Below are 10,418 nucleotides of genomic sequence, written 5' to 3' on the forward strand. Positions count from 1 at the left end.
GAGAGAGAGAGAGAGAGAGAGAGAGAGAGAGAGAGAGAGAGAGAGAGAGAGAGAGACCGGCTGCGCGTATGCGGAGAGCAGCTGATAAGCTACCAGCGAGATATCAAACAGAAAAACGCTGATGTTGTTTCTTTGACAAGCGCCCGGCAAAACATCTACACCGACTCGGCTGGCTACACCTGTGAGCACTTTACCTGAAAAATGATGACGGCAATAGGTGTCTATAGCTAGCGCAGCCGGCGTACATCTCTCCGATTACCGCTACGCGTCTGCGTCCACCAGTCAGTCACCGATCAACACACCGGCGCGTCTGTCTGCAAAGGGCGGGTACTGGATAGACTATAGAGCGAGAAGCGGAGATATGGAGCGCGCTGACGTGCCGTGGTAGTGCGTGCGCACATGCGCGTGTACGTGCACGCGTGCATGCGTGCGCACAAAAAAAAAGATTAGTTAGTCATTATCTTAAAATTGCTCGAGGAACAAGTCGGCGATGAGTCATCCCGTAGTCGAAGACACAACAACAGCAGCACGCGACGATGGCGATGACGACGATAATTATGAGGCGGAGGCTGGTTTCCTTCTATCGATGATATGGTGCGATATAAACAGTAGACATTGTGTGGTCTTCTGCGAGCAAGAATTCCACCGCTCTACATACCTATACCGCCCGCAGCACGCAACAGCATATATCCCTTTATTTCAGGATGAAAAGAAATTAAACACTACTCACTGCATTCACGATGATGATGATGATGATGAAATAATAATAATAATAATAATAATAACGCAACAGAAATGTATGCATGCACAGACAAAATCACTTTCCGGTCAATCACACCCCGGCCTGTCTGAGACGAGTGATAACACAGATTGTCTAGTCTGACGCACGAAAAAAATGCACCAAATCTGTCAGTCACAGACGCGTCTGGTAATCAGCACCGGCGTAAACCGGTGATCTCAATATCGCCCACCTACCCACGCCCACGCACGCACGCACACATGCACGCACGCACGCACGCGCGCCGGAGCTGTGTAAGCGAGGCAACGCACGGGTACGATAAAAATCGTTCGCTTCTATTCGAGACGACAGATTGTAGCAATGACTGACTGGCTGGCTTGCTGGCTGGCTGGCTGGATGGTTGGCAGTCTGGCTAGATGGTTGGTTGGCTGGCAGTCTGGCTAGATGGTTGGTTGGCTGGCAGTCTGGCTAGATGGTTGGTTGGCTGGCAGTCTGGCTAGATGGTTGGTTGGCTGGGGGTCTGGCTGGCTGGATAGTTGGTTAGCCATATGGGATGTCCATGGCTGGATGGCTGGTTGGCCCGCGGGATACCTGGATGGCTGGATGGATGGCTGGCCCGCGGGATACCTGGATGGCTGGATGGATGGCTGGCCCGCGGGATACCTGGATGGCTGGACGCAGCGCGGGATAACCCTGGATGCGCTCTGGCTTGCCCCGCGTCGGATACCTGGATGGCTGGATGCGATGGCTAGCCGGGATACCTGGATGGCGTGGCTTGGCCCGCGGGATACCTTGATGGCTGGATGGAATGGTTACCCGCGGGATACCGTAGAATCGGCGTGGCTGCCCGCGGGATAACCTGGATGGCTGCTGGCCCCGGAATACCTTGGCGATGGCGTGGCTGGCCGGCGCGGGATAGCCTGAGTGGCTGGAATGGATGGCTAGCCCTGCCGGGATACCTGGCATGGATGGCTTGGCCGGCGGATACCTGGATGGCTGGCTGGCGACCGCGGGATACCTGGATGGCGTGGGACTGGCCCGCGATACCTGGATGGCTGGCTTGGCCAGCGGGATACCTTGATGGCTGGATGGATGGCTGGCCCCGCAGGGGATACCTGGATTGTCTACGATGGATGCGCTGGCCCGCGGATACCTAGATGGCCTAGCTGGCATGCCGCGGGATACCGTGGATGGCTGGCTGGCCGCGGGATACCTGGATGGCTGGATGGATGGACTGGCCCACGGGATATCCTGGAATGTGCTAGATGGATGGCTGGCCCGCGGATACCCTGGATGGCTGGATGATGGCCTTGGCCCGCGACTACCTGATGGGCTGGCTGGCCCGCGGGGATACCCTGGATGGCTGGCTGGCCCGCGGGAATACCTGTGATGGCTGGATGGATGGCTGGCCCGCCGGGATACCTGGATGTTCTAGAATGGATGCGCCTGGCCCGCGGATTACGCTAGATGGCTGGGCTGGCCGCGCTGGGTATACCTGATGGCTGGCTGGCCGACGGGGATACCTGGATGGCTGGATGGATGGCTAGCCCCGCGCGGGATACCTGGATGGCATGGCTGGCGCCGCGTGGGATACCGTAGATCGGCTGGTCCCCGGCGGGATTACCTGCGATGGCTGGATGGGATAGCTAGCCACGGGAATACCTCGGGATGGCTGGTATGGATGGCTAGCGACGCGGGATACTGGATGGCTGGATGGATTGGCATGGCGCGCGGGATACCTGGATACCTGGATGGCTGGATGGTATGGCAGCCGGCAGCGGGATACCTGGATGCTGGATGGATGGCTAGGCCCGCGATAACCTGGATGGCTGTGGATGGTGGCTAGCCTGCGGCAGATACCTGGATGGCTGGGTATGGATGGCTGGCACGCGGGATACTTGGATGGCTAGATGATGGGCTGCCCGCGGATACCTGGATGGCTTAGTATGGATGGCTGGCACGCGGATACGTTTTGGGATCGGCTGGATGGATGGCTGCCCGCTGGGATACCTGGATGGCTGGATTGGCTTGGATGCGCTGGCCCGCCAGATACCTGATGGCTGGATGGATGCAGCTCGCCGGGACTACCTTGGATAACGGGCATGGATGGCTGGGCCCGCGGAGATATAACTGGATGGCTGGATGGATGGTTGGATGGATGGCTGGATGGATGGCTGGCCCGCGGGATACATGGATGGCTGGATGGATGGCTGGCCCACGGGATACCTGGATGGCTGGATGGATGGATAGATGGCTGGCCCGCGGGATATACCTGGATGGCTGAATGGATGGCTGGATGGATGGCTGGCCCGCGAGATACCTGGATGGCTAGATGGATGGCGTGGCCGCGCGGATACCTGCATGGCTGGATGGATGGCTGGATGGCATGGCTGGCCCGCGGGATACCTGATACCTGGATGGCTGGATGGATGGCTGGCCACAGGGTACCTGAATGGCTGGATGGATGGCTGGCCCGGCGGATACGCTGATGCTGGATGGATGGTTGGCCCGCGGATACCTTCGATGGCTGGCCCTGCGGGATACCTGGATGGCTGGCCGGCTGGCTTACTTGGTTGCTGACTAGACGACTGACTAGATGATGGGTGGTTGGTGGCCCGCAGACTAGCTGGATGGTTAGGAGTAGCATGACTTAGCAGCAGCAGCAGCACCATCCACCACCACCACCACCAACCACCACACCACACACACCACACCACCACACCACCACCACACCAGCAGCCAGCAGACAGCAGCAGCAGCAGCAGCAGCACCACCACCAGCCACACCAGCACCACACCACGACCACCCACCACAGCAGCAGCAGCAGCAGCAGCAGCACCACCACCGCAGCACCACCACCACCACCACGCACCACCAGCAGCAGCAGCAGCAGCAGCAGGCAGCAGCCAACCACCAGCACCACCACCAGCACCACCCACCACGCACGCAGCAGCAGCAGCAGCAGCACCACCACACCACACCACCACACACCAGCCAGCAAGCAGCAGCAGCAAGCCAGCAGCAGCCAGCAGCACTGAATTGAACTAATGACATGATTGCGGGATAATTTTCACGGCGTCCACCTAATTCTTCGACGACACCTGTAGGCGTCCGTTAAACAGCAGCCGATTAGTTAGCCAGTCAGCCGGCGCCATGAATCAGGCGAGACAGACATCTCTTGCAGATACTCGTGTGCTGTCTGCTGCTACTGGCCAGTCGCAGTTACCTGCGCGGTGTCTGTCACAGCTCGGAGGCAGTGTTCCGTCTCTCAGACATCTGTGCTATTCTCCTTTACTAGTATGTTGTATTCTGGTTTGACAAATTCACGCGAGCTGCCTCATTTGTCATTGCCTGTATTGCACTGGCATTGTTTAGCATTTATCTGTGGTCGGTGGTTGCCACATGTTGTTTTCCTGGCCAGTCTGGCAGTTATCTGTGTTGTTCTGGTATTCCTTGATTGTTGTAATGCTTTCCCTGGCTTCGGCTGACGCGTCTCTCGGTGCTTTATGAAAACCTCATCATGTCGTTTCACCGTAAATCCGTCCACTTAGTCGCACATGACACCTAAGCTGTAGATTAGAGTGCGATTTACGGCAAATTGTTGCAGAATTACATCACGCAGCACGAACAAAAAACCGGCCGCTCCGGTGTTGACACAAGCACGAGCGCTCCCACTCACAGCAGGACGCACAGACCTATACGCACGCACGCACGTGCACCACAGAGGAGAATAATTTTCTGTGCGCTGTCAGACATACGTGATGACGAAACGGCGTCGGTAGGGAGGGGGGTGTTGCGGGAGAGTGAGCGAGGGCAGGGAAGACACAGAGACGGATGAAAACAGGGAGGGCCAGTGCAATTGGTGTGAGCGGGGGAGAGAGGGTGCAGGCGAAGGTGAGAAGGGTGGGTACAGGTGAGGGTACGAGCGGAGAAGGGGAGGTACAGGTGAGGGTGTGAGCGGGGGAGGGCAGGTAGAAGTGATGGTGTGAGCGGGGGGAGGGCAGGTACAAGTGATGGTGTGAGGGGGGGAGGGCAGGTACAGGCGATGGTGTGAGCGGGGGGGGGGGGAGGGCAGGTACAGGTGATGTGTGAAGCGAGGAGGGCAGGTACAAGTGATGGTGTGAGTGATGTGTGCACGTGCACCGCTCTCAAGCGCACCCCTCAAAACACCAGCCGCGCACATTTCTGCCTATAGAGGGCAGCAGCGACAACGCATTGACTGTAAGATTGCTTTACTCGGCGCGGGTAAGCGGATTGTGCACCGACTGCACACACTTCCTCTCGCCTTCTTCCCTGTCTAAGTAACGCTCATAGGGTCTATGTCCCCCAGGGTACTGCCGGAACGTACCCTGGTAACTATTTGATATGGTTAGGGTTAGGTTAGGATTAGGGTTAGGGAGTAGGCGTAGGCGACTACCTAGACTCGTTAGTGGAGTAGGCGAGGTACGTCCGGCATATTAGATTCGTACCAGGGTACGTTCCGGTATACCGGACCGTACCACAGGGTACGTTCCGGCAGTACCCCGGGGGGACATAGACCCTCTCCAGCGTGACGGCAATGAATTCACGTTAACACACAACGAGCAGCTCTCAGGCGAAACACAGTCAGCACGACGTCTCACGACGTCCTAGTATCGCATATATACTCTGCACGTACAACAACGGATGGAAATCCTGGTGACCTCAGTCAAGGTAAATAATATCAGCAGTACAGGAGTATCGCACACGTACACGCGAGCAAGAGCAGGGGACGCCGATAACTGCCGGCTAAACAAAGCAGACATGCAAGAGTAGTCAGTCCCCTCTATATCTGGCATATTCTGCTAGAGTCTAGACAGTAGTACAACGCACAGGCAATCGTAGAGAGCGCAGATAACAGCCAGCCATGTGATTGGGTTCAACGTAGATTCAACTCACTCGCCATAGCCAGTCAGCCCCATAATAGACGACCTAGGGTCGTACGTACCCGAGCAGCCAAACTAGGGTCATAGTACGCGCAAGCGGCGACAGCCAGTAAAATAACTAATATCGTGTTTATCATCGCATCCGCATATGCCGCACGCACAGATCATCATTATTATTAGATGGCAGAAGCCTAGGACCCTTACCGGATTACAACGAAGCCAAACCCGCGCACACACGCAGAGTGCGCGTCTGGCACGCGCCAACGACGAATATGCAAATCGGCGCAGATGCGTCAACATCATTACCGAGTTTGTACACGGGCGTTTCAGAATGCGACAATATAAATTCTGGAGTGGCAGTCAGTAGGAGAGACTGCGCTGCCCTCAGACGCCGCGAAGGGCAAACATGCTCTAATAAAGCCATTAATGATTCATTGTTAGCCATCAATAACACAACGCTTCACGCGTGCTAAAAGTTGGAGATTGCGAGAGAGAAAGAGAGAGAGAGAGAAAGTAGAGAAGGCCTTTACAGCGAAGGGGAGAGAAAGACAGGCAGACAGACAGACAGGCAGGCAGTGATAAATAGTCTAAATACAGGGGGGACAGAGAGAGAAGAAATAGGGGGAAGGGATGAAGGGAGTGGAAACAGACAGACATACAGACATACAGACAGACAAAGAGACGAACGAATGGAGAAAATGATGAGTGCAGACAGATGGGTAGGAGGGCAAGATGAGTAGGGAAGAGAGATGAGACGGGGAGAGAGAAAATGTAACGGCGAGAAAACGGTTAAAATAAACATTTTAGAACGCAAGATGATAAAAAGATAAGGGGCCGTTACAAGTGATTGTTCCATCGGGCTGGCACGTCGTCGGCGCGAATTACCCGCCACTACAGCGACTACAGACGCGAGACTTAAACATCGATATAATATAACGAGAATTCACACCTTTCGGCGGCACACCAAAGTGCCGCTATGACGGTACGCTCGAGGAAAGACTTGACGCAGCAAACACACATGAACCATGTGAACAGAAAAAAAGCGTCACCAATGACGCCCGCCGGTGAATGAGTCCAACCGCCTCATGCCGATGTTACAGACACGCACAGACACCCATACAACGCGCACGGCCACACACGGACACGCACGCACGACGCACTTACAGACAGCCGCGCAACGCACGCACGCACAGACGCGCGTACACGTAACACAGACACGCACGCTTGTAGCAGATGTGTAACGCCTGCGAAAACACCTGCGAAAATGCTCCTGTTGAAGCTGTTGCAAAGTGCTCCTAACTGCATCTCACCTTCCCACAACATGCACCTCCGCTATCCCTCCTCCTCTCTTCTCTCCACGCCAGCACGCGCATAACGCAGACAAGCAATTCTCGATCGATCAGTAGACGCCGCACAATTCTTCAGCCGTCGCATAGCACGCACGCATGCACGCACGCACGCACGCAACACACGAACGCACGCAGCGCACATACACACGTAGACATGTAATACCAAAGAGCGTTTCGGGTGACTGTTATTGGCCGGGGAGGATAAGGAAAAGCTGCAAGGATGCGGAAGAGAATGATGAAAAATTGCAAGGCGTGAGAGAGGATGCTATGGGAAGCCTGAAACAACATCCGACTTTTTGAGTTTCTGAGTTTCCGAGTTTATGCGAGTTTCTAAGTTTCATCTGCGCATGCCTTTTCATATATTTATTATATCATATTTTAATACATGTTCTATTATTAGTGTTCTATGTCTCTGCTTCAGGCGCTTCATCCTTGAAACTACATACGACTTTTTGAGTTTCCGAGTTTTCGAGTTTCTTTCACGAGTTTTGAGTTTCATCTGCGCATGTATTTTCATATATTTTATTGTATCCATATTTTATATATGTTCTACTTATTAGTGTTCTATTGACTCTGCTTCAGGTGTTTGTTGTACGCGCAGAAGAAAAACTTAGCAACTCGGAAACTCAGAACTCGGAAACTCGGAAACTCAAAAGTCGGATGTCGTTTCAGGGCTTCCATAGGATGCAGAGAAACTGGAAGGATGAGGAAGAATGATGCAGATAAGCTACCAGCCTGCGACAGAGGACGCAGAGATGTTGCCCAGCATGGCGACAGGGGATGCAGAGAAGCTGGCCAGCATGCGCACAGAGAATGCAGAGAAGCTGCCAGCCTGCGACAGAGGACGCAGAGATTGTTCCCAGCACGCGACAGGGAATGCAGAGCAGCTGCCAGCATGGCGAGCAGAGAATGCAGAAGAAGCTGCCAGCCTGCGACAGAGGAACGGCAGAGATGTTGCCCGCGACGCGACAGGGGATGTCAGAGAAGCTGGCCAGCATGTGACAGAAGATACGGAGAAGCTGCAAGTCATGCGACACGAGGATGGGAGAAGCTGCCAGCATGCGAACAGAGGATGCAGAGAAGCAGCTGCAGCATGCGACAGAGGATGCAGAGAAGCTGCGCAGCATGCGACAAAGGATGCAGAGAAGCTGCCAGCATGCGACAGAGGATGCAGAGAAGCGAAAAAAGATGCCGGGAGTGGATACAGAAAGCAGCAATGATACGAAAGCGAGGGCAGATAACAGGCCGCAAAGATACGGGCAGAGGGTGCATTAGATGCCTATGCGCTACCACCCGACACGCACGCGCGCCCGCATCCCGCGGGACGGCGCCTCGAGTCAACGCGCCGAGATTTCATTCATCTCATTTTAATTATTTAATAACTAATTTATTTGCGCTCGTTTACGCGTCGGCGTTGCGTCCGCATCGCCGCTAGGGGCGCGAGCGCGCGGCCTCTGCGCGGACGGAGGCGGCTGTGGCTTTGATGTAGCTACATGTATGCGGCGGCTCAGCGCCCTCCAGCGAACATCTCTCGCCCCACGCACCACAAGACGCTGTTCGAGACCCCACATTAAAATATTGCGCGTCCGCGCGTTTTGAATTGCGATCCACCGATGATTGATTGAACGAACCGCCTCGGAGCTCTCTCGCACTGAACGATAGATGTATTACACGCTGCGCTGCGCGCGAGGCCGGCCAGCTAGCGTGGCTGCCCCCCTCCTACCCCTCCACCTCATCCTCCTCCTCCTCCTCCTCCTCCTCCTCCTCCTCCTCCTTCCTCTACTAGTGTGCGAAAGAAACTCGGCAGCTGCTCGCAACTGATCGATGCAGGTCGATAATGAAGCAAGGGAACCGCAGCGCCTGCAGCAGCAGCAACAGGAGTGGCGGCGGCTGCATGCATCATCATCATCATCACATCATCATCTATCATCAACGCAACATCTCCACATCATCATCTCAAAACCAACAGCAACAACCAGCAGAATCATGCTGTTGCTAGGACGCTCGACGGGGAGCGGCGGAGGAGGAGGGGGGATGTGTGCGCGCGCGAGACGCGTGGCGCGCAGCAGCGGCGGGCACCGGTGACCTAGTTCTGGCGCGAGGCCGCCGTCGTGGCTGCCCGCCAGCATGAGACGTGTGTAAACAGAGCTGCGCCCGCGTCCGCCCACGCGCGCACAGCTAACACGGCGGCGGCAGCGTGAATAGCCGACACAGAAATGCGTGAAAGAGTTCGTTTGAAAAACTCCGTACTGCGAGAGCCACCGAAGACGCCGCTGCTGGCCGCGCTGCCGCTGCTGCGTGTTAGCGAATGTAGAAGGGGCGTGGAGATGATGGATATGACTGCTCTGCTGATGGATCCTGTATACTGGAAGCAAGCATTTAGCCTTGTATCAAGGAGCACAGAGTCGACGATTTAGTACATGCGGACCGCTCAACGGCACGCACGCACGCTCGCAACACTCGCGCGAGCGGAGAACGCATACCAATTGCTTACACATGTGCACGCACACACGTACAGGTGCACCATGTGCACACAGCGTGCGCATATTGGGGCGCGCAACACAACGCGCACGCACCGCACACGCACAACACCCACACACGCGCGACGCGCGCGCGCACACGCACACCGCACACCGCACACCAGCACACACGCACACACCACACACAGACACACACACACACACACACACACACACACACACTCACACACACACACACACACACACACACAACACACACCACACCCACACACATCCAGCGCTAACCATAGCTTTTTACACGGACTATACATCGTACTCAACTGTAAAGCACCAGGGTCACTACTGTAGGAACTACTGCTATATTCTCCTGAGATGTTTGTTTTCTCAACCACAGCCTGTTGAGGCATTACTTATCTAGCGTTCGGTCACTCATCCACATGGACCTATATGAAGAACAAGGAACATTCGTTTACGTAACATTGCAACACATCCAGTAAGAGCATGAGCTAAGATTGCACACATCAGTTACTAGCATGGGTTAAGATTGCACACATCAGTACTAGCATGGGTTAAGATTGCACACCATCAGCAAGAGCATGGGGTTAAGATTGCACACGTCAGTGAAAGCATGGGCGAAGATTGCAACACATCAGTAAGAGCATGGGTTGAAGCGATTGCAGCACCCCAGTAAGAGCCACAATCAATACGCACAAAAGTAAGGCGTTTACTGGCACGCATCCAAGCATAATAGGTCTCGTAAATATAATCAGGGGAGAGACTTAGAATGTTGTCATTTTATTTGCATCTCAGCTTCATTCAAGATTACTTACAAACACACGCACCACACACACACACACACACACAGACACAACACACGCACGCACGCACATACACACACATACATACAACACACATGCACACAACACAGACACACACACACACACCA

General features: G+C 54.9%; 1 long non-coding RNA gene across 1 annotated transcript in view; it reads right to left on the reverse strand.

Moving 5' to 3' along the window:
• LOC106806665 overlaps nucleotides 1-9,859 on the reverse strand; it is a 15,137-nt gene extending 5,278 nt beyond the window's left edge. The window contains exon 1 of the long non-coding RNA XR_001393572.1: nucleotides 9,794-9,859. This is a non-coding gene — a long non-coding RNA (uncharacterized LOC106806665). The remainder of the gene's footprint in view (nucleotides 1-9,793) is intronic.
• Nucleotides 9,860-10,418: the final 559 nt, after the last annotated feature.

The sequence above is a fragment of the Priapulus caudatus genome, unplaced genomic scaffold, assembly GCF_000485595.1.
Source record: "Priapulus caudatus unplaced genomic scaffold, Priapulus_caudatus-5.0.1 Scaffold172, whole genome shotgun sequence".
Lineage (NCBI taxonomy): Eukaryota > Metazoa > Priapulida > Priapulimorpha > Priapulimorphida > Priapulidae > Priapulus > Priapulus caudatus.